The sequence below is a fragment of the Python bivittatus genome, unplaced genomic scaffold (assembly GCF_059951505.1).
Source record: "Python bivittatus isolate LINGU-HERP-01145 unplaced genomic scaffold, Pbiv_v1 ctg000610_np1212, whole genome shotgun sequence".
Classification (NCBI taxonomy): Eukaryota; Metazoa; Chordata; class Lepidosauria; order Squamata; family Pythonidae; genus Python; species Python bivittatus.
Genome location: NW_028277088.1, coordinates 46,073,319 through 46,094,768, shown reverse-complemented (window position 1 = coordinate 46,094,768; position 21,450 = coordinate 46,073,319).

Here is a 21,450-nt window from a genome sequence, read left to right as displayed (position 1 = left end):
CTTAGTTTAATTTGTCTGATTTTATGCTTTTATTTTTAATTTTTTAATGTTATTATTTTAATTTTGCATAAAGCTTCTTCATTTTGTTTGTTTTATGCTGCCCAGAGTACACTAGGATTGGAGCAGGCTGTAAGTACTTGAAATAAGCAAATAAATAATACACTCTGTTCTGAGTCATGTGACCAGGAGAAAAGAAGGGAGGAGCTTGGAACAGTGCTGTTGTCAACATTCTGAGCCACTCCCCCACTGCCCCTCTGACACAAGCATGCATTGGGGGAAATTTTCAGGATATTTTTCCCTGTAGTTCCCAGCCTGATGCAGCTCATTTTCAAGCTCAGTCTTTCTTGATCACCTTACCCCACACCAAATGTGGTCCCCTTTTGTTTAGTTTTTAAAGATTTATTGTGCTGATGGACAGAGAGCTGGACAAAGTTCCAACCCCCTTTACATCATTTTTTTCCAACAGCTCATTGGGCTGGAATAAATGAAAACAGCTACATTAATGGGAGATATATCTATACTGGAAGATTCCTAAAAATGTGTTATCCAAAATTGTTTCTGAAGATTAAGCCACATGTATAGCTTCCTTCATTTCTCAATACCCAGTCACTGAGATTAGTATTCCTTTGAGAGACAACATGATGTAATACAACAGAATCAGGGTCAAACAGTCTAATTTTTTTTTAAAAAATGTTTGTTTAATAAATGGCCAAAAAGTTGGATTAGAACTAGGATACTCAGGCTCACATTTCCAACCTATCATCAAACATATTGAATAACATTAGATCAGTTATAGTCACCTACCCTAATGCAGCTTCAGAGGCTGGTTGTGAAGATAAAATAGAAGTCCAGTCCTGAGCCTCTTAGAACAAGAGCAGAAGGAAAATGTAATAACAAATAAAATATTTACACATATTGACTAACTTATCCAAAGTATTCAAAAATCCTCTTCTTACATGCTTTTGTATCATTATATACACAACAACATGAAATCACAGCTGCCAGTTCTTTAGTTGGTGTTAGCCTTTATTCGCACTGAGTTCTTCCCAAGAACCTAGGATGTCATAATGCGCATAGCGTAGTATATGTACGGATCCAAGCAGTGTGGCCTTTTGTAATTGATTGATGGAAATTTTGTCAATGCACAGATTTTCTAAGTGCCATCCAAGGTTTTTTAGTATGGCACCCAGTGTGCCAATAACTGCTGGGACCATCACAGACAGTTTATGTCATAATCTTTCAATTTTGATTTTCAGATCTTGGTACTTTGTAATCTTCTCTAATTCTTTGTCTTCTATTCTACTATCCCCTGGTATTACCACATCAACTGTCCACACTTTTTTCAGTCACAGCTAAATCTGGTGTGTTATGCGCCAAGACTTTATTATTACTATTTGTACAATGCAATTGTTATTATTACAATAATAATTTGTATTATTATTATATTACAGACTAGTGACAATATATCAACTATCCGTTGCTCCAGATTTATCCATCAAGTGTAGATTTATTATTTCAGTGCTCTGTAATAATTATTTTGGAACTCCCCATATGTTCCTTAATTCTTGTTGTCTTGATAAATTTTAAATATCATGGAAATAGTCAAGAAGAACGTATTTATCCATGACGTACAACTATCAGTATTAAATCGTGTTAACAATCTTGTGAATTCCAAAATGTGGCAATAATAGGACAAGCCCAAAACAATGAGTTCATGTGCTAACCAAATTGTTCTTCCAGTTGCAAGGTGATTATAAATGAGACTTACTAAACATTGTCTGAAGAGTCAAACATACAATACACACACACACACACACACATACTTTGCTGTTGTATTAACATTGAGTTAACATCATTTTAGTATAAAAAGAGACTAATATAATGTTCTTTAAAACATTTCATTGATTTATAAAAACAGAACACTCAAAATTGTTATTCTATGATCTATAGAATAACAATTCTATTGAATTCCTCAGCTTCTTGTAACAAATGGTTACTGACTATGTCAATTCTCCACTAATGACATATCATCTTCTAGAGTCATCCAGCTACTGCTGGGCCAGTATGATGACAGGCTTTATATTACTTCAGGAGTGGTTGAAGGTGCTCTAAGGCCCTAGAGGTAAAAGGGTCTTAAGAAACTCAACTGATTCCTCCAAAAGCTCTGAAAGATGTGGAACATCAGAAATAAAACAGAATCAGGGCCAAGCAACCTATTTTTTTTAAAAAAATGTTTGTTTAATAAATTGCCAAGAAGTGCTTTAACTTAAACATGGGTTTAAACTCTAAAAAAGTTATGGCTTCATCAGAACTGAGTTGATCCATTGAATGTAAATCATCTGTCAAGTATCTTAGGAATTGGATATCTTTCTTCTATAGCAAACTATTTTTATAAGTGAGATCAAGAAGTAAATGATTGCTCTCCATTAGTCAAGATAGGCAATAGGTACATTTTTTTTTTTATTGAAATAGAGACAGAAAACACAGACATAATTTCCCTACCCTGATAAAATACAACAATAATAAACTGAACAGCTAACAGTTTGCTGGTGATTTACAATACCCTAAATGAACTTCCTGAGAGGCTGTCTCATTCTTTAGAACTCTTTTGAGCCCTAAATTTGGCAGAGAGATTGCCTTTTATTGTGACATGGAGAAGTGAACAGCCAGATTTCCAGGTACATTTTCACAAGAAAATGAATACAAAGGACATTGTTTCCTCATAGCTGACACAGATATTTGTATCTTGGGTACCAAGCCCACAGTCCACCAATTGTTTCCAAGTTCTGTGAACATCAGAAATATTATTTTCATATTTTAAAACATGAATCAGTCTGTACTATGCTTGTCTAACTGACAACAGAAAATAAAATTATTACACCTATGATGCTTCCTTCCACATTTCCCTCCTGTTATTTCCATCCATTGCAGGACATCATGTATTTAGCAGCCATACTATAAAGCAGTAATAAAGCAGTGAAGGGCACCTTTTTCTTGTCTGCAACCTTCCTCTCTCACCAGCATTTTAATATGTCACTTCAGATATTCTAAGGAAAAAAAGGTCTAAGGCTGGCTCTTCTTATGTCATTTGTGACTCCAATTCAGCAGTGAAACTGCATTTCATTAAGCGTCTGTCAGAAAAGAACATTTTATAATTTAATAGCGGGAACAGGATAAAAAAATTAACTTGCACAATAGATGCTTAATTATGCACTGCTAATAAGGCTTATTGCACTTGATATCACATTCACTTTACGCAGCATAGTAAGGAATGATATCAATGTCTCAAGGGAATTTATTAGGAAGCAGTTATTTATTTATGATGCAGCGTGAATGAGAACATTTTTATTTTCTTTGCATTTAGTTCCATAACTGGCTTTCATTCACAAGGCCAGGTAAGTAAAATGGGATGTAAAAAATGTGTGAATTAAACTTCCAGCAGAGCAAAACTCATGGCAAAGTCATGCTTTCTCAGTATTAGAACATGTCTTGTTATTTTGGACTAATGAAAGATGGCAGCTTAAATTGTTGCTAAAATAATTTCATTTGACATACACAGCTAGTTCTGAACAGTTGAACTGCCATGTGGTAATCAAGTTGTGTACAATGTTTTGAGGTTGTCACATAGTATATAGAATTTGGCTTCCACCTATTCATCTACCTGATTCTGTTGCTCTGATTGGCTGCATTCTCGTCAAGCAAAACATTCTCAAAATACACAGAACTTTGCCATAGGAGGAGGAAGAACCAGCATTCTAGCACCTGAAGCTGTAAAGATAGCCTTAAAGGTACATGAGTGCTGCCTAGTGAAATTTCATAAGTGAGTTGGACACTGACCAAGGTTCTCAGCAGCCAGAGTGCAGTACTCTGTGTTATGTTTATATTTTCATGATCAGCCAAAACAGTAAATGGGAAAAATAATTATATATAAAATTTTGCTTTCTTTACCTCTGTATATAATGTATACAGAGACTTTGAAAAGGAAACATTGATAAAACATACATACCATCCCCCTGAAATTGATTGATTGATTGATTGATTGATTGATTATGTGACATCAAGATGTTTTCAACTCCTAGTGACCGCATAGATAGATTTTCTCCATGATGATCTATCCCTAACTTGCTCTTTCAGGTCTTCCAACGGTGCAATCATCACTGTAACTGACTCCATCCACCTTGCTGCTGGTTGTCCTCTTGTTCTCTTTCCTTCTATCTTTCCCAGCATTAAAGCCTTTTCCAAAGCGTTGGATCTTCACATAATGTGTCTGAAGTAGGATAATTTGAGCCGGTCATTTGTACCTCAAGTGAGAATTCTGGGTTGATTTTTTTCTATGATCCATTTTCTTGGGTGTCCACAATATTCTCAGGAGTCTTCTCCAATACCAAAGTTCAAAGGTGTCAATACTTTTCCTATCCTGTTTCTTCAAAGTCCAACTTTCACTTCCATGGAGTGTCACAGGGAATAGCTTGCATGATTCTAACCTTTGTAGGTATAGACATATCACAGCATTTGAATATCTTTTCCAAGGCCTTAATGGCTGCTCTACCAAGGGCAAGTCTACAGCGTATTTCTTGATTGCTTGTTCCTTCACTGTTGATGGTTGATCCTAAAAGGCAGACGCTATCCAACACTTTGATATCTTCATTGTCAATTCTAAGGCTAGTTGTTCTGCCTGTTGTCATTACTTTGGATTTTTTTATAGTTAATTTAAGTTAAGTTAACTTTTATTACTAGAGCTTGCAGATCCTTTGCATTTTCAGCTATAAGGATAGTGTTATAGCACGGGTTATTGATACTTCTTCCTCCAGTTTTAAAACCATGCTCATCTTCTTCCAATCCAGCTTACCTTAATATATATTCAGCATATAGATTCAATAAATAATGGGAAAGTATGCAGCCTTGTCACACTCCTTTGTGAACCTGGAGCCAGTCCGTTTCACCATGTTCTGTCTGTGCTGTGGCTTCCACACCTGTATATAAGTTTCTCATGAGGACAATGAGATAAGTCAACCATGATCACTATTTTTAAAATATTTTTCTAGATCTCTACTCTCAGTCTTAATTAAGGCAGATAACATACGTAGGCTCTTTCTTTGCAGCATGAGAATTAATTGGATTATTAGCCAACTAAATAATCAGGATAGGGAACTTTGTGCCAAAGGTTAAAAGATACTATTGGGAAAACAGCACTAACTTGTTTTTATATGTCATTTACATACTGCATGAGGAATATGTTTTGTCTGGATGTGATCTTTATTAAAACATCTATAAATATGAACTTTCAATCAAAACTAATAGATAAATGAAGATTTCTTGACTATCTTAAGACTTAAAACAGACATTCTTAAAGTTTGAAACAGTATACAGACAAACATGCACACACAGAATATCACAATATTTACCCAATATTGCATAAAAAAAGGCTACTTACAATTCTAGCTGAGCTAATGTTCCATTTTTACTATTTCAAATGATGGAAAGTACCAATTTTCACATATTGAATACTGTCTGTCTTTTCTTGCAATCAGTATCTAATGTTTCACTTTTGTCTCTCTAACTGCAACACAAAGAAACTCCACAGGCCTACATAGCAGGCCTTATGAAAATTCATGCTGCCCGTGGAATCAGTTGTATGCTTCTCAAATTCATTCCACTTTTGCTTTCCATTAATCATATGGCAATTCTACATTGTTCCAGCTTTGATATGTACAGTATTTTCTAGGGCACTCATTAAGAATGTGATTTGGGAAAGCAAAGAACAGTTTTGTTAGGGCTGCAACTAACTTACAATTTTCACAATGCATATTGTGTCTTTGAACCTTTATATAATCTAGCTAGGCATGGGATATATATCTGCCTCATGGATCACATTGGTTACAACATATAAAAATTATTTTAACTACAAACTCTAGAAACCACCGGTTGGGTTTTCTTTTGTGTAGGGCAGAGGCTTCCAAACTTTCTTGGTTCACAGTGCCCCTAGAGGTTCCCAAACTGTGCAACCCTCATCCTACACCCACAATTCCATTTATTAAGTAGCAAAATATCCTGTGGCACCCCTGTGAGTTTGCTGGGTACTTCAGTACACAGTGTGGGAACTGTGGGTGTAGAGTAAGGGTTGTAATTTAGTCTTGAAAAGTTCACAAAGCATGTCTCTGAATGATGCTGTAAGTCTATACATTGCAACCCTCTGTAACGGCATCCTGCCCCAAAACCAAATCAAGGAGTCTAACGTGCAGTCACAATCTCCAACCTACAGTAGATAATCCTCAGGAGATCTGGCTTGCTTAATTGCTGAGTCCCATATTCCCTAAACAATGAATCAATTCAAGAACTTAGACAAAAGTCATTGGCTGCTTCTCCTGAAATGCACTTATGTGTATGCAATGGCCTCTTTCAAGGGTAGCTCAATTCTTGGTGACTTTATGGACACAACCAGGCTGTTTTCTTACCTACAATACCAAAGTGCTTTGCCTTCTTCCATTATTGTTACTGTTGTTTTAGCTTCCAAAGCTGACTTACAGCCCTGGGATTTCAAACTAGTTTTCCATCAAATATTAACCAAGTCTAATTCTGCCTAGCTTTTTCAAATCAGCTATGGTCAGCCAGAACTGCAAGTGAGAAAATACAGTAGGTATGATGCTAAGTTGATTTGGGGATAGTATCCACCATATCAACAGATTGTTTCTCACTCACATAGCTATTAACAGGGCCAAAGGTTGCTCTTCAAAAGGATTATTTGTGATCATATAAGGTTATACGATGCTTATACATGGGCATCATAATTTATGTTGCTGAGACACATTTGTAAGTAGTAAACAGAGTGGGGTTTTGCTTTACCTTCATCTGGGTGCTCTGCTGTTTTCTTCTACAAAATGCCATGGAGGTTGCTAAGCAATAGGTTGGCCTGCAAAAGCCTCAACACCTTTCAAGTGCATGATTCATCCACTGTACTCCATCTCAGAACTGAAGTAAGTATCAGTCAAGGAGGATGAGGGGAGGACATTAAGGCCTTGACAGCTACAGTAGGAAGAGGCAACCATTTTCAAACTAGTTTAAAAAAGAAAAACAGGATTACCCAAAACTGGTTTTACATGTTACAATTAACATGTCAGTAAGTTTTAAATTAACTTAGAGTTATTTTTTTAGCCTGAATGTTTTAACAGTTTAGTTCAGTATGCAGTACAGAGCTCCATTTATAGCAAGAGCAAAAAATGTTAATGCTATTAAACTAAATGAGGAAAAAACATTAGTAGAATCTTTTACTACTACTCTCAACTGCCTGCAGATCTAAACTGCAGTTAAATTTGTTCCATTTATCAAATGATAACCATCATCTTAAAAGTAACGATCATTATATAGCCTGTATTTACCAACATGCTTTTCTTGGACAATCTTGTCTACCTCTTCTTTCATAAAGAGTTGAGCCACTACCAGTAACAATTTAATAAATATCACTTGTATGGTGAGTTTTCTCTGGAGAGACCATTCTTTCATTTAACAACAAAACAGAATTGGTATTTTTGACATAATTAACTCGATGCAGGTGTTCTGTGATGGTTTCATACATATGTAAAGACTCTTTTGTTAGTTCTAAGTAGAATATAGGTGAACTACAGCATGAAGAGTCTGGACTTAGAAACTAAGCAGAGTCAGACCTAGTTCATACTTGGTTGGGAGACGTGCAGGGAATACCAGGACTGTATTTTCAACTGGGAAGCTGAAAAATACACCAGAAGAAAGCAGCGGTAAGCCATTCCTGTATCATTGGCAAGAAAACTGTGTGGATATGTCCATGAAATCATCAGCAGTTGAAAAAGACTTTAAGAGTTGCAAATCACTAAGGTTGATCTAATGCACACCCATAAGACAGCATCTTTTATATAGTGTGAAATTCTTAATTCCAGTGGGCTAAAAAGGTAGCAAATGTTACTTCCATTAAAAGTAGAATAGGCTCGATATGTTCACAATATTTTTAAACAGACACTTCTCACAATACTGCCAAAGAATCTGGCTTACTATACAGTAGAATGGGAGCAATAACCCAGAATGGGTCTTGGATGGATGGATGGATGGATGGATGGATGGATGGATGGATGGATGGATGATGAAATGTAGAGGTCATGCAACTTCAGAGCAACTCTGGGTGGCTTACATTAAAAATAGAAAATGGTAAAACAAATGGAAAACAATAAAAAAGTACCAACAGAAAGAAAATGTGTGTCCTGACAAATACACTCCCTCAAACAGAAAACAGAACCAGCATGGCTGATATATACAGCAACTCATTATATCAGTCTTCTCAGCTGCATGCCCTTTGCTCGTCCTCAGACTGCAACTCCCAGAATTTCTCAGAGACATATCAGCTGGAATTTGGAGAACTGCAATCCTAATTTATTTAGAAAGTATCAGCTTGGAGAAGGCTGCCCTACATCCTAGACTGGAATATGTTGGAACTTTTCTTTATACACAAAAGCAGCCAAATCCAAATTTCTTTAGCTCCAGGGGATTGCTAAACAATTAGGTCTGTATCCCCAAAAAATCAATCCTTAATGTTTCCCCTGCTATTGCTATTCCTATTCCAAGACTTCTGTGAATTTCTTTTAAAGTATGTAGTGGGAAGGAAGTGAGAAAGGAAAGGTCAAAAAGATCCTTTTTATGGCTGTTCTCCATTGTGAAAGGCCCACTGGAGAGACAGATGCAGGCTCAGAGAAAATTTCCTCCAAACCAAATTCTCCTCCCTTCCTTAATTTATTCAGAGGTTTAAAAGGGGCCTAATATTCTCTTTCCAAACAGTTGCTTTGGAAGTGAACATAAACCCACCCTCACTTCACTAGTGAAGACAGTGAAGAGGACAGACAGGAAAGCACTTAAGTTATTACTTTTATCAGCTGAGTACTCATCTGGAGCCAAACTACACATTACAATAAACATGTTTATATCATCATCACTTTTATACCAGTCACATATATTTTAAAGAAAGAAACACTATCATGTTCCAGTTTGGAATATACTCCCCATTCATTGAGGAGTCTGCATCCGTTTCTTGCTCAAAATCCCATCTCACAACTCCTATCATTGCTATAGTATTAGCATAGATTTACCCAAAGATATTCTGATGGCTTCTGACAAGCAGAAAGTTTGCAAGTGTTTCTTTGTAGTTATTTTGGGGAGGATGCTTCAAGTCCTACTGTTGTCCTGCAGAGCAGAGGACCCCATCCCACCCTGCTCTTCCCACTTTCTCCGAGCTATCAGAATTGGGCCGCAAAAATCCAGACACAGGATTTTTTGTTCATCTAATGGTTGCCCAAATTATTGCAGTCCAGACATGAGAGACCTAGCTAGCTGTCGTTCAACATGTTCCTTGTGTTAAAGATAGTGCTGGAGGGTAATAAAAATGTCAGAGACATTACTAGTTCAAACAAATCTTGAGGAACTAGAATGAGGAAAAACTGGGGTCATACAAGCAGCTTTCTTCCTCCTGCAGCTGTTGTTAAACATCTGCCAGGAGAAGGCTATGGTCAGCCAAAAGATTCAGTAGCCTTTATAGTATCTCAACAGCAACAACCATTTTCAGTTCAGGAAAGCGTAAGTTACATTATTGTTTTGATCCCTTGGAAGTTGAGCCAAGTAAATAGATTGCTATTTAATTGTAAATGATACTTCTGTCCAACTCCCACGAACAGTTTAACAGCAGGTACCTTGTAGACTCAGTTGTTTCTGCATATTATGCATCTGCAGTGTTTTCCTTTATCATGCTTAGCTGTTATACTCCCCTTTGTAGTATTTAAAAATAGGCCAACATCCAGGGATCTTTCACCACCTTGTATTCTAGTTTTGTTCACTAATATTTATTGATATTTTTAAATTCTCTGAAAACTGAACACATATCTATTCAGCCTTTAAAATAAATTAAGCCCCAAGTTGCACTACAACAAATTATTTTGCTATACAATAATTTGTATCCCTAATATACTGTAACACATAATCCGACTTCCTTTGAAGTTGATAGCAAAACTCCTATTTATCTAATTAACCTTGTACTCCATCAGATTGTATATAACAGTATGTACAATACATGATTGTAATTAGCAAGCTCCTTGTGATAACTAATTGAACTGTAGTGATGTCACAGAGTGATCACAAAGCAGAATGACAACCGCTTTAAGTTTTGTGAAGGAAGTGAAAGCTGAATGAGATAAGAGGAACAAATCTCACACATAGCCTAGAAAGCAAAGAGGCTGGCTGTTGCTCTGAGAAATGGATGTGTGGAGTCCAGAGACTTAGATTTTTTTTTAAAAAATGAGTAGAAAGGAGGCACAAGTTATAAAACATAACAAAAAGTGGATTGATCAGAATAAAATAGGAGTGTGCTAAGTAGAAAAGACTTGAGGAAGAGATGGACTAAGGAGCATAAAGCAGAGGAAACAGCAATCAGGTGAGGACTGAGCAGAATAGGGAAAGGGGAGATGGGGGGAAACTATACACAAATAACTGGAATAAAAGAACATGTGGCACTAAGATCTCAGAACAGTAAAAAAGGTAAAAAAAAAAAAAAAGGCTGCTACTACTTTTACAACTATTATACTGCCCTTTCTTCCCCAAAGAGTCCAGATTTATGTACAAAACTATCAATGCATAGTATTACTGTACAACCATTTTACTATCCCATTAAAAAACTAAAAATAAAATCAATGGATAACTAAAGGATTGACTTCAAGAGCTGTTTGATCACGGGATAAGCGTCTTACAAGTGGATAAACAAACACACATATTGTAACTGTTGTCTAAAACTTGAAATGTGGGCAGAAATTAGATTTCCCGCTGGAAGGAATTCCACATGGGACAAAAAGTAAGAAGAGAACAAACTAGGCCAAAGAGGTAGAGAGGTAAAGAATTAACAGGATGATGCAGAATAAATTCATGTTTCTTTAAAATAGCCAGCTATTTCAGCCATCTGAGACTTCAGTTTTCTCCCCCTCTCCTCCTTTGTCTGTATGTGTAAGTATATGTATATATTCATACCCACACACACACATATATGAGTGCACTCCTCTCACACTTAAAGTGATAATGACATACAGTTGCAAACGAACTGAGAAAATGGAAATTGCATTCAAAGTGAAGGAAAGCACATTTGACATTCCTCTTGTTCCAACATTTGCAAGACTCTGATATAATTACAACAGTGAACAGAGAGGCAGATGGCAAGTTAGACTGCACCTTCTATGCAGACAAGAGGACATAGCTGATATCTTGACATTTTGTTCAAGATGTTTTAGGTCTGAAATTTGATGCTGATTGGGGACAATTTTACTCTGATTTTCAGTTAGATTGAAATAATGAGTACATTCCACAAGTCTGCAGAAACTAAGAAGCCATTGTCACCCTCCCATGCCATGCACACATAAATCTCTAGGAACATCACAAACATATGCCAGAATTTCATATTTTCCAATATATTTTATATGGTGTTATTGCCCATACTTGTGCACCAAAAAGAACTTATACATATAAGAGGAGGGTATATGTCCAAAACCAAGGTTTGCAAAACTGGGAAGGAAAAAGGAACAAAAAACCACTGAACAAGCAAACTGGACACAGAAAGTTTAAGGGAGTAGCAAGGAATGAATGCAGAATCTTAGAAAACAACACAGTTAGATGACTGGAACTCTGAAGAGAAGCTGCAAATTGCAAAATGTTGCTACAAGCCCCCTTATTTCTCTTCTGATTGCCTTCTTCAATACTTCTTATATTCCAGGAAATGATATAATGACAGTGTAAACCAAGACAGTACTGATATGATTGGATGGAGACAGGGAAGATCTGCAATAACAGTTACATCATCTTGAAAGTTTTCCCACATAAATATTGGCAGCAAATATTACATGTTGTCAGAAGAGAGAACTAAAAGTAAAAGGTGGGAAGGACAGTGAACGGGGCATATAAAGACACTAGGAATATTGCTATGTAATGGGGAAATACTGCAGAGAACTTGCAGAAATGGAAAAGTTATGGAGCTATACCAAGGTAAACCAAACTGTTATTGAGCTATACCAACAGCAAATGAAGCAGATAAAAAAGAAAAGTAACTTGTGCCTGGACTGAATCTTCATGGAACAAGTGACAAAGCCAAAAAAAAAAAAAGATATTTCCATATTTTTTAGTTTAATAACAGTGCAGATAGGAAAACAAAGTACAGTAAACTTAATTCAGTGGACTTAACAGATTTTGCCCCAAACAATAGACAGAGCTATTTCTTTGGAAAAGCATCCTGGAAAATGTTTGCTGCTTCTCCTAAAAATATTCTTATTCTGCTGTGGATACTTCATGTTTGAGTTCTAGGTGAATTACCTTCACAAATGTTACTGTTTAGGATAATGTATAGGGAGATTATTATGCAGAAAGAACCCACTTCCCAGATTCAACTAAAATGGACACGTTCTTCAAATCAGTCAGTTGTCATCATCATCACCATCACTAAAACCCAGTAGCTTTGCAGAGAGTAAGGTATTTTTTTTCATGAAGTTACATAGGAGTTTTCAGGCTCAAAAAAACCCCATTTGCATTTAACAGACATTCAGCTTTAATACACTCCTTCACCCGCTTAATCTATAAAATATATTTTAAGAGCATTTCTTAACTGCTATGGGTAGCATTTCTTCTGCAGCCATGGTATATATAAAATATACTTTAAATATACTGTGGCTGCAGAAGAAATGCTACACATGAAAGGCACAAATCCTTCTCTAGAACTTAGAATAAAGAAGATAGTGTGGAGTACTGAGGGTCCATGTGGGGCACTTGGCTCTACTATTCAGCTGCTACTTCAACCAGAAGTGGAATCTCATAAAAGCACAAGAAATAGTTAGTTACTTAATGTATTAGTACTGTATTTTTACAGCTAGGTACAAAAGAGGAGCATCTAAGATTTCCTCTGCTGGATTGGACCCTGGTCCACCTAGTCCAGAACTCTGCTCTCACAGTACCCGACCAACTGCACAAGAAAGCCCACCAGCCTCCCAGCAGATGGCCTTCAGAGGCAGTCACACTGCCATCAAGCCTAATAGCCTTTGGTCCCCATGACTTCCCTGAATTGGCCCAACCCTTTTTTTTTTTTTTTAAGCCAGCCAGGCTGGTAGCCAGCACCACATATCATGGTAGCAAATTCCAAAGTTTAATTACATCTTGTGTAAAAAAATTATTTCCTTTTCTCTGTCCTGATTCTTCCAGGTTTTAATTTCATGGAGTGACCTCTGTTCTAGCATTTTGGGAAGTAGAAAATCGCTTCTCCTTATCTACTTTATCCACACCATGCATATTTTTGTAGACCTTAATCATCTCATTCACCTTATCTAAGCTAAGAAGCCCCAAATATTGCAACCTTTTCCCATAGGCAAACTGCTCATCTTAGTTATTTTCCTCTGAATATTTTTTTGCTCCACTACTCCTTTTTTGAGGTGTGACAACCAGAACTGCACACAATATTGCAGATGCAGTTGCACCATTGATTTAACTTCAGTAGACCTGAGAAAAGGGATGGCATTTGCTATTCTACCTTAGCCTGAGAAATATCTTGGGCTCACCATAATTAAGAATTGTATTGTATATTATATAATGTGGAATTCAGAATGATGGAAAGAATAATTCAATCCAGGAGCATCCAGTGGCTGTATTGAAGGATAGAGGAAGTTGCAGAAGAAGCAGTTGGGTAGAATGAGGACAGCAGGCAACACAAAGGGATACCTTAGTATAACAAAACCACATTTTGAAAAGCTCATAGAAAACTAGTTTCAGAGCAAAGACAGCCCCAATACAAGCAGTGCCTCCCTCCAAAAGAAGAACCATAGAAAAATGAAAATGTGGCAGCGGCCTGATATAAGTACGTATTAGCCATAAGGCATGAAAAGAAAATGATTTTGTGCTAGAATCAGTAAAAATAGATTTAAGGCAAAAATAGACTGATGCTGGCAGAAACAGATGAGGAGCCACATGCTTCCTTCATTTGCACACTGAATTCTTCAGCTCTTGTAGATAAGTGTTGTGTAGGTCTTCTCATAAGCTATATTTTAAAAAAAGAAATCTGAGCATTAACACAGAGGCACAAATTAAACCAAAGTCTCTGCACACATGCACATACCCTTGACTGAACCACTTCGTGTTCACTTGATTGAACCACTTCAATGCCTATTACTAAATGCCAGATTGGTCTGTAATAAGGCCCCCCTCATCTGTAGATAAGAAGGCTGATCTGGCATGTATTACCAAGACCTGGTTGCATCTGGAAGGGGGCTTCCTCTCTCAGAAATGTGCCCACCTGGGATTGTGGTGTTGCATTGGCTGAGACTTCAGAGCAGGGGTGGGGATGTAGCTATTGTCCTCAGTCCTAATGGCTTCCAGGGGCATTGCTTTGCCGATAACTAGATGTGAGACCCTGTTTATGAAGCTGGGTCATAGGGATCAGATGGAATTGCTGCTTCTGTATTGGTCTCTCTGCTATTCAGCCATTTCCCAACCTAAGCTGTTTGATTTTGTGGCTGGGCTGGCAGTGGAGTTCCCCCAGGCTTATGGTTCTGGGGGACTTCAACCTGCCTTCACTGGGTCCAGAATCATAGGTGGCTCAGGAGTTTATTGAGACCATGGACTTCATCCAAGTTATTGACAGCCTGATTCACAGTGGGGTCACACATTAGACCTGGTTTTTATCTCAATGTAATAGGAAGAAGGAATAACCTAATGTCATGGACTGTAGGAATAACCTTGAGGAACAGGAGGAAAAGCCACAATCAAGGCAATGGTCAAATAAAAGAAATCTGAGTCTGGGGCAGAAATGTAATTTGGGAAGGCATCTCAGACATGATCCTCCCTAGTTCTTATGAAGTTAAAGGGAAGAAAGGGGGACGCACATTCCGACTTGTGGGTCTTTGGCCTACCTCAGAGGGCTGACACTCAGGGCAGTGGCAGTGTGATCTGAGTTGGAGGACTTTCTCATGGACAGATTGCTCCCTGTTAGCCTTGGAGTTCTCTGTGTCTGCCCCCACTGCAGGGAGGAGGGACCAATTCAGTCACTCTGCCTCTGATAGACTTGTTGGGGTTCCAGAGGGAACTTGGGCAAGTTCCTGAAGCTCTAGTGTTGTTATGGCCCTTCTAGACCTATCCTTAGATGAAGAGAATGGGCAGGAAGTAGAATCAGGGGCATCTGGGGAGCATAGTCTTGATTCCAACACTGGTGGAGCCAATGGCTCCACTCTGGTTGAGACAGATTCAGCAAGCCCCAAGGACACTTTACCTGCACCCAATGACAGCCTCTCATAATCTCAAGTTCAATTATCCAGTCTTAAACAGAGGTGTGTAATAAAGGTTCAACAACAGACCAGAACTCCAGAGATCTGCCAAGAAACAAGCTAATAGAAGAGCCAATGCCAGGAGTTAAGTCCCTCCCTCACCCCAATGTATTGGGTGAAGGCTGATGATATATTGGCCTCACTCACTGGCAACAGACTCTGAGAACTTTTCAAGCCTCAGCTCTTCATGCTTAACTTGCTGTGCCATGCTTAGAACTCTGGATTCCAGCTGTCTTTGTCTCCTGTCTTTTCTCTTGGATTCATCACTTGTTTATTGGATTCCTGGTCTCGACCTGTGCCAAGCCTGCTGACTACATCTGCAGTTGCCATCTAATATACTGGTAAAAAAGACTCTTCTTCTAAAGGTTCTCCTTGAGCTTTGCCTATCACTGGATGGTGGCAGGCATCCAGCTTACTATCTTGTTGGCTGGCAGACAGCAGTGCCAGTACAGAAAAAGTGCATAGCTGAACTGGGGCCTTTGCCACTGCTTGGAATGAGCAGGTGATCATGGCCTTGGATCAGATCATGCCTGTGCACACTCTCTATGTGCAAGGGTCCCAGAGAGTTCATTGGTTTTCAAAGGAACTCTGGGAGATGAAGCGGCATAAGAGATGCTTAGAACATCACCTAAGAGCAAGTCTGCCCAAGCAAAATGTACTTTTCTCAGCTCTTATTGTGTCCACTGATAGCTTACCTGGTGATCCTGTTTCACACAACTTGGTCCCTCAGGGTAAGGAGGGGGCAGGGGAACCCTTGTAAAGCCTTTGTGAGGATTATTCTGAACTTCTGTCAGATAAAGTCATCGGGATCCCCTAAGAGCTGGACTCTAGCTACACTGATCCCATGAAAGTGACAGAGGCCAAGTCTTGTCTGATTATCTGAGCTGAGTTTGAACCTGTTAGTCCCAAAGAAGGGACAGGGTCCTTGGGGCTTTGAGTTCTGCCACCTGTGTTTTAGATTCATGTCCCTCCTGGCTGGTCATGGTCTCCCAGGAGATGATATGGAACTGAATCCAAGCAGTGGTGAGTGGTGAATGTGGGAGAAGAAGACAGTGCTCCCTGCCTTCAAGGAAGGACTAGTTTGCCTCCTCCTCAATAAGTCATTGCTGGAGCTAGATGTACTGGGCAACTTTTGTCTGATCTCCAATCTTCTCTTTTTGGGAAAGGTTGTTGAAAAAGTAGTAGGCTTGCAGCTTTAAAGGGTTCTGGAGTAAGCAGAATTTCTGGAGCCATTTTAGTCAGGTTTTAGACTGAGTAATAAGACAGCATGGATCACATTTGTAGATGACCTCTGGTAGTTGAGACAGGGCAACATATCTATCCCGGCCCTCCTTAATGATCATGGGCCAGCTGGGGCGGTTGGGGGGGTGGTTCTTCAGTGGTTTTCTTCCTTTCTCCAAGGCTAGTTCCTGTCTTATGGAATGCCACAGGGCTTGACTCTCTCCCCACTCCTATATAACATCTACATGAAACACCAGGTGAGGTTATCCATCAGCACAGGGCTAAGTATCATCAGTATGTTCAAGATACTCAATTATACTTTTCTGCTCCTGGCTATCCAAGTGAGGTGTTTTTCCAGTGCCTACAGGCTATGCAAACTTGGATGGAGAAGAACAGGCTTCAGCTGAACCCTGACAAGACTGAGTGGCTGTGGTTTTAGGCCCTCCCATGTCTAGAGATCTTCCATCATTAACTCTAAATGGGATTACATTCCCCCAGTCAGAGTTGGTGCACAATCTGGGGGTCCATTTGTACTTGTAGCCCCCGCTCAAGGAGCAGATAACAGCCATGGCCAGGCAGGCCTTTGCACAAATCCATCTTGTGCACTAGTTGTGTCCATTCCTAAATAATGAAGCGCTACTCCTGGTCACTCATATCTTAGTCACTTCCTAAATGGACTATTGCATGAGCTCTACATGATCTGTGCTGGCTTCCTGTAGGCTACTGGGTGCAATTTAGAAGGACTACAGAGTATCTGCCTGTCCTACCAAATTGGATAGAGTAGGCACACTCCAAGTCCCTTCCCTGAAATGTCACCATCTACTAGGACCTTGGAGGTGTACCTTTTCTGTGACTGCCCTACCTTAAGCAGCACTCTCCCCCTGGTGATCTAGCAGGCCCCCAACCTTTTTGCTTTCTGAAAGGCAAAAGGCCATTAAGTGGTAGAGTGAGGTTGTTTGGGGTTGGTGTTGGGGCACCCCAGGGGATGACTAAGGTGTCACATTTTGATTGTGTTTTATGGTTTTTATAGTTTGGGGTTTTTATTATTGTTGCAAGCCATCCAGAGTTGTATTTTAAGATGGGCAGCCATACAAATCTAATAAATAAATAAATATATTTCAAGGGTCTAGCTGTCACCTTTAAAGCCCTACATGGCATGGAGCCAGGGTACTTGCAGGACTGTCTATCCCAGATAGTTTCTGCTCCTCCCATGAGTTCTGGCAGGATGGGCATGCTCTGGGTCCCTTCAGTGAAGCAGGGTCACCTGGTGGGACCTAGGAAGCATGCGTTCTCTGTCACAGGCCTGACTTCTGGAACAGCTGCCTCTGTGAGATTCAGACAGCCCCAACCCAATTCACCTTCTTCCGAAAGGCCTTGGAGAACTGTTCCCCCCCCCCTCCACTCAGGCACTGGGGTTGCAATATTTGTGGAGCCCAGTGTGTGTGTGTGTGTGTGTGTGTGTGTGTTTGTTGTGTGGTCAGGGAGATTCTACACAGGGGCCTTGACTAGTTTTCTTAACTGATCTTATTTTTATTGTTTTTATCTTTTATTCCTCTCCCAGAGTACCATTGGTTGGATGGACGATCCTATATATTTGTTTAATAAATAAATTGAATAAAAAAGAAGAATGGTTCCAAACTAAGGCTTTCATCATAAAATCACCCTTTTTTTCACAGAGGTTTATGAGGCAGCAATCCCCAAAAGATTGTCCTGCATGGGAAAGTTCCTGTGATTTCCTACCAACTCTTTTTTTTTTCTTACCACAGAATACCTGATCAGGAAGAGAAGCAGAATAGCTGTACCAAGTCCTTTGACTGGCAGTGCTAGAGGCATTCAAAATGACTAGCGCTTGCCATTACCGAAATGCTGTGTGACATAAAAGGTAGTCCAATCTGTCTTGGGAAGTCTGCATTTTCATTCCTTTCTTGATATGCATTCCATCTGCTTCAGAGAATGAGCAATGCTGAATGATTTGCTGAATGAGCCTTTCAGTCAATGATTGTCTTGCTGCCTATTCACAAGTCCTTCCCACAAAGCAACTGCACATGTTTGGGTCCTGAAACTGGGGAGCAGGGGAGTTCTGTACAGATTGGAAATGATATGCCAAGGGCTTGCAGGTATGTGAAGAAATCTGGAGGGATGGAGGAAGGATAAAAGAACATCCTCTATAAAAATGGTTGAAGAATGGCTGCCCACCAGGAAAGTCTGATGAATATCTGGACATTTGAATTATTTAGGGAGGATGTGGCAGGCCTCTGAGGGAAAAAAAGCACCAAGCTTTCAGTTGCATGAAAAGCAGCCCAGGAAGGACAGATGAATATTGGAATGTATGTTGAATTATGTTGGAACACATCTACTTGCATGGCTGTGAAAGCTGCATCAGAAAGGCTGAATGATGAAAAATGTGATGCTAGAGAAAATGGTTGTGAATTCTGTGGACCACAGGAAGAATAAATAATTCAGCACTAGATGAAAAAGATCTAGGCTGCTTCCTGGAAGCACTAATAATGAAGCTAAAGCTCAGATATTTTGGACATGTAGTGCAAAGCCAAGAGTCATTGGAGAAGATTCTGATGCTTGGAAAAATCAAAGGCAGTAGAAAAAGAGGCCAACAGAAGACAAACCGGCCAAAGGCTACCATTGATGATACAAGCATGAGTTTACAAGGATTCAAGGAAGCAGATACTGACAGACAGGCCTGGCAAAATGATATCCATTGGGTCACAAAAAGTTGGAAGTGACTGGAGGACTGAACAACAACAATTTGTATGGTAAAAAGTGATTTGGAAGCAAATCTATCTGGCAGCTTGATTTTATTTGATTTGTAAAATATTCTGTGGGGAAAAAATAAGGGCCTACATACTACACATTAAATTAATGATGTGTTTAGCAATCAAATCATGACTTCAGGCACAGGGTTTAGTTTAAAACTTTCCTCCCCAGGCATAATCTTAATAAAAATACCTCAACTTGGTGCAGCATTAGTACTGAGAAAAATCCCCTACTATACAACTAGGAGTTTTCTCCCTCAATTAAATGACTGGGCTGGGAGCCATGATCATCAAATCACTGCTGGGGAACAGGCTTAAAACTCTCTGACTTGTTCAGGGTTACATCAGTCACATTATACATACCCACATACATACCCACTCCTGGTTTGGCTTGTTTTTTAAAACTCATGATACGATTGCTCATCTTGTTTATATAAAATGTGGTTAGGCTTTAGTCATTTGGGACATGTAATCTGAAACTGCAGATATGAGCACAAAATAGTTGAAATTCCAGGTAGCAGATTTTAATCCATGTGCTGTACTGAATCTGAAGATTATAACTAATTAGATGTTGAGAATAATAATTAAAGTAAGAAACTGTCCTGCCCTCAGTTTCTGTGGTGAACAAATTCATCTTCACTTGCAGGTGACAGCCTTTTTTTATATTTGTAGATTATTATATTTCCCCTCAATCTTCTCTTTGGCAAGGCCTCCTTTTCCCCTTTCCGATACTGGGACTCTTTGCTTGTCTATGATCTTTAGACACCCCACCAGGTCTCCAGGAGTTTTAGATTAGGGTAAGAAGTTCTGAGATCACTTCCTCCAGCTTCTTCAATGCCCTTGTAAGTGGTTAATCTGGCCCTGCTGATTTACATTTATTTAAGACAGCAAAGTAGGTATTTACAATACCTTTATTGATTCTGAGCTGTATTTTGCCACTCCACCCCATTTTCCTTAATTGTGTTAATAAGAGCTCCCTCTCCCTTCTGAGAGGATATGCTAAGCAGATCCACCTTGTCTGTTTTCCCCATTATTGTCTTCTCCATTCCCCACACAATAGACCAATAGCCTGCTCAACCCATCTTTTACCGTTATTCCTGAGCACCCCTTTTGAGCTCTAATGACCAGATTCTGAATTCTTCCTGAATATTTCAAAATGTATAAAGGATTAGGCAATATAAAGTAAATGTATAACTTTAGTTCAAATCCTAATAATATTTTATTACCTGTTGATGGCTGTAAAAGTAGATCACTAGTTTTCTTCCTTGAGTTCCAAGGAAGAAATTACAAGAGAATATGAAGACTCTGCCTTATAATTTATTGTAGAATTAATAGAAATGTAAAGCACTTTATTTTGATACAGACAACCTTCGCTGCAAATTCCTTGCCTTTTATAAGCATTAACTTAAATTTGGCTCTTAACAATGACAGTGTTAATCCAGAATAATTGCTTCTTTACAGATACCATCTCTGCTCCTGCAAAAGTTAACAGAAGTTGGTTCGCACTTCGTGTAGTGCAAAGATTAAAATAAATGTTGATCTAAAAGTTCTAAAATAGAGGACTCCAATAGATCAGCCATTCTGCTCTTTACAGATTTAGCTATTTTTTTCTTGAAAAAATAGGTTTAAATATAGCAGTTACAATCATCTATAATTCTCAAGTCTCAAAACTGCATTGATTATGAAATGTTAGTTTTATTCATTAAACACAGTTTAACATGCTTTCCAACTTCCTTTTTCTTCACAGTATCCATAAGAGACAGAACTCTACTATACACGTTGCATAGATGAGAGAATGAAACTAAAAATTTGTGACAGAGGGTCAAATTAGATGTCTCTTGATAGCGAGCATGAAGCTGCCTCTCACATTTCACTTTACTTAGTTGTAGGCACAATGAAGTGGGATGTGGCATAGCGTCTTCAATGAAATGCAGCCTGCAGATGACAAAGTTTCTCTGCTCTCTCCAGCCCACTAACAGAGCCTGTGCATGCTCTTGAGAGGATTATTCAAGAAAACACTACTTGCTATCACCCATGGGCGCTTGCTTGCACACCCTGTAAATGTTCTGATAGGGAAGATTGGCACCACCACACTCTGGAGAAGATAATCA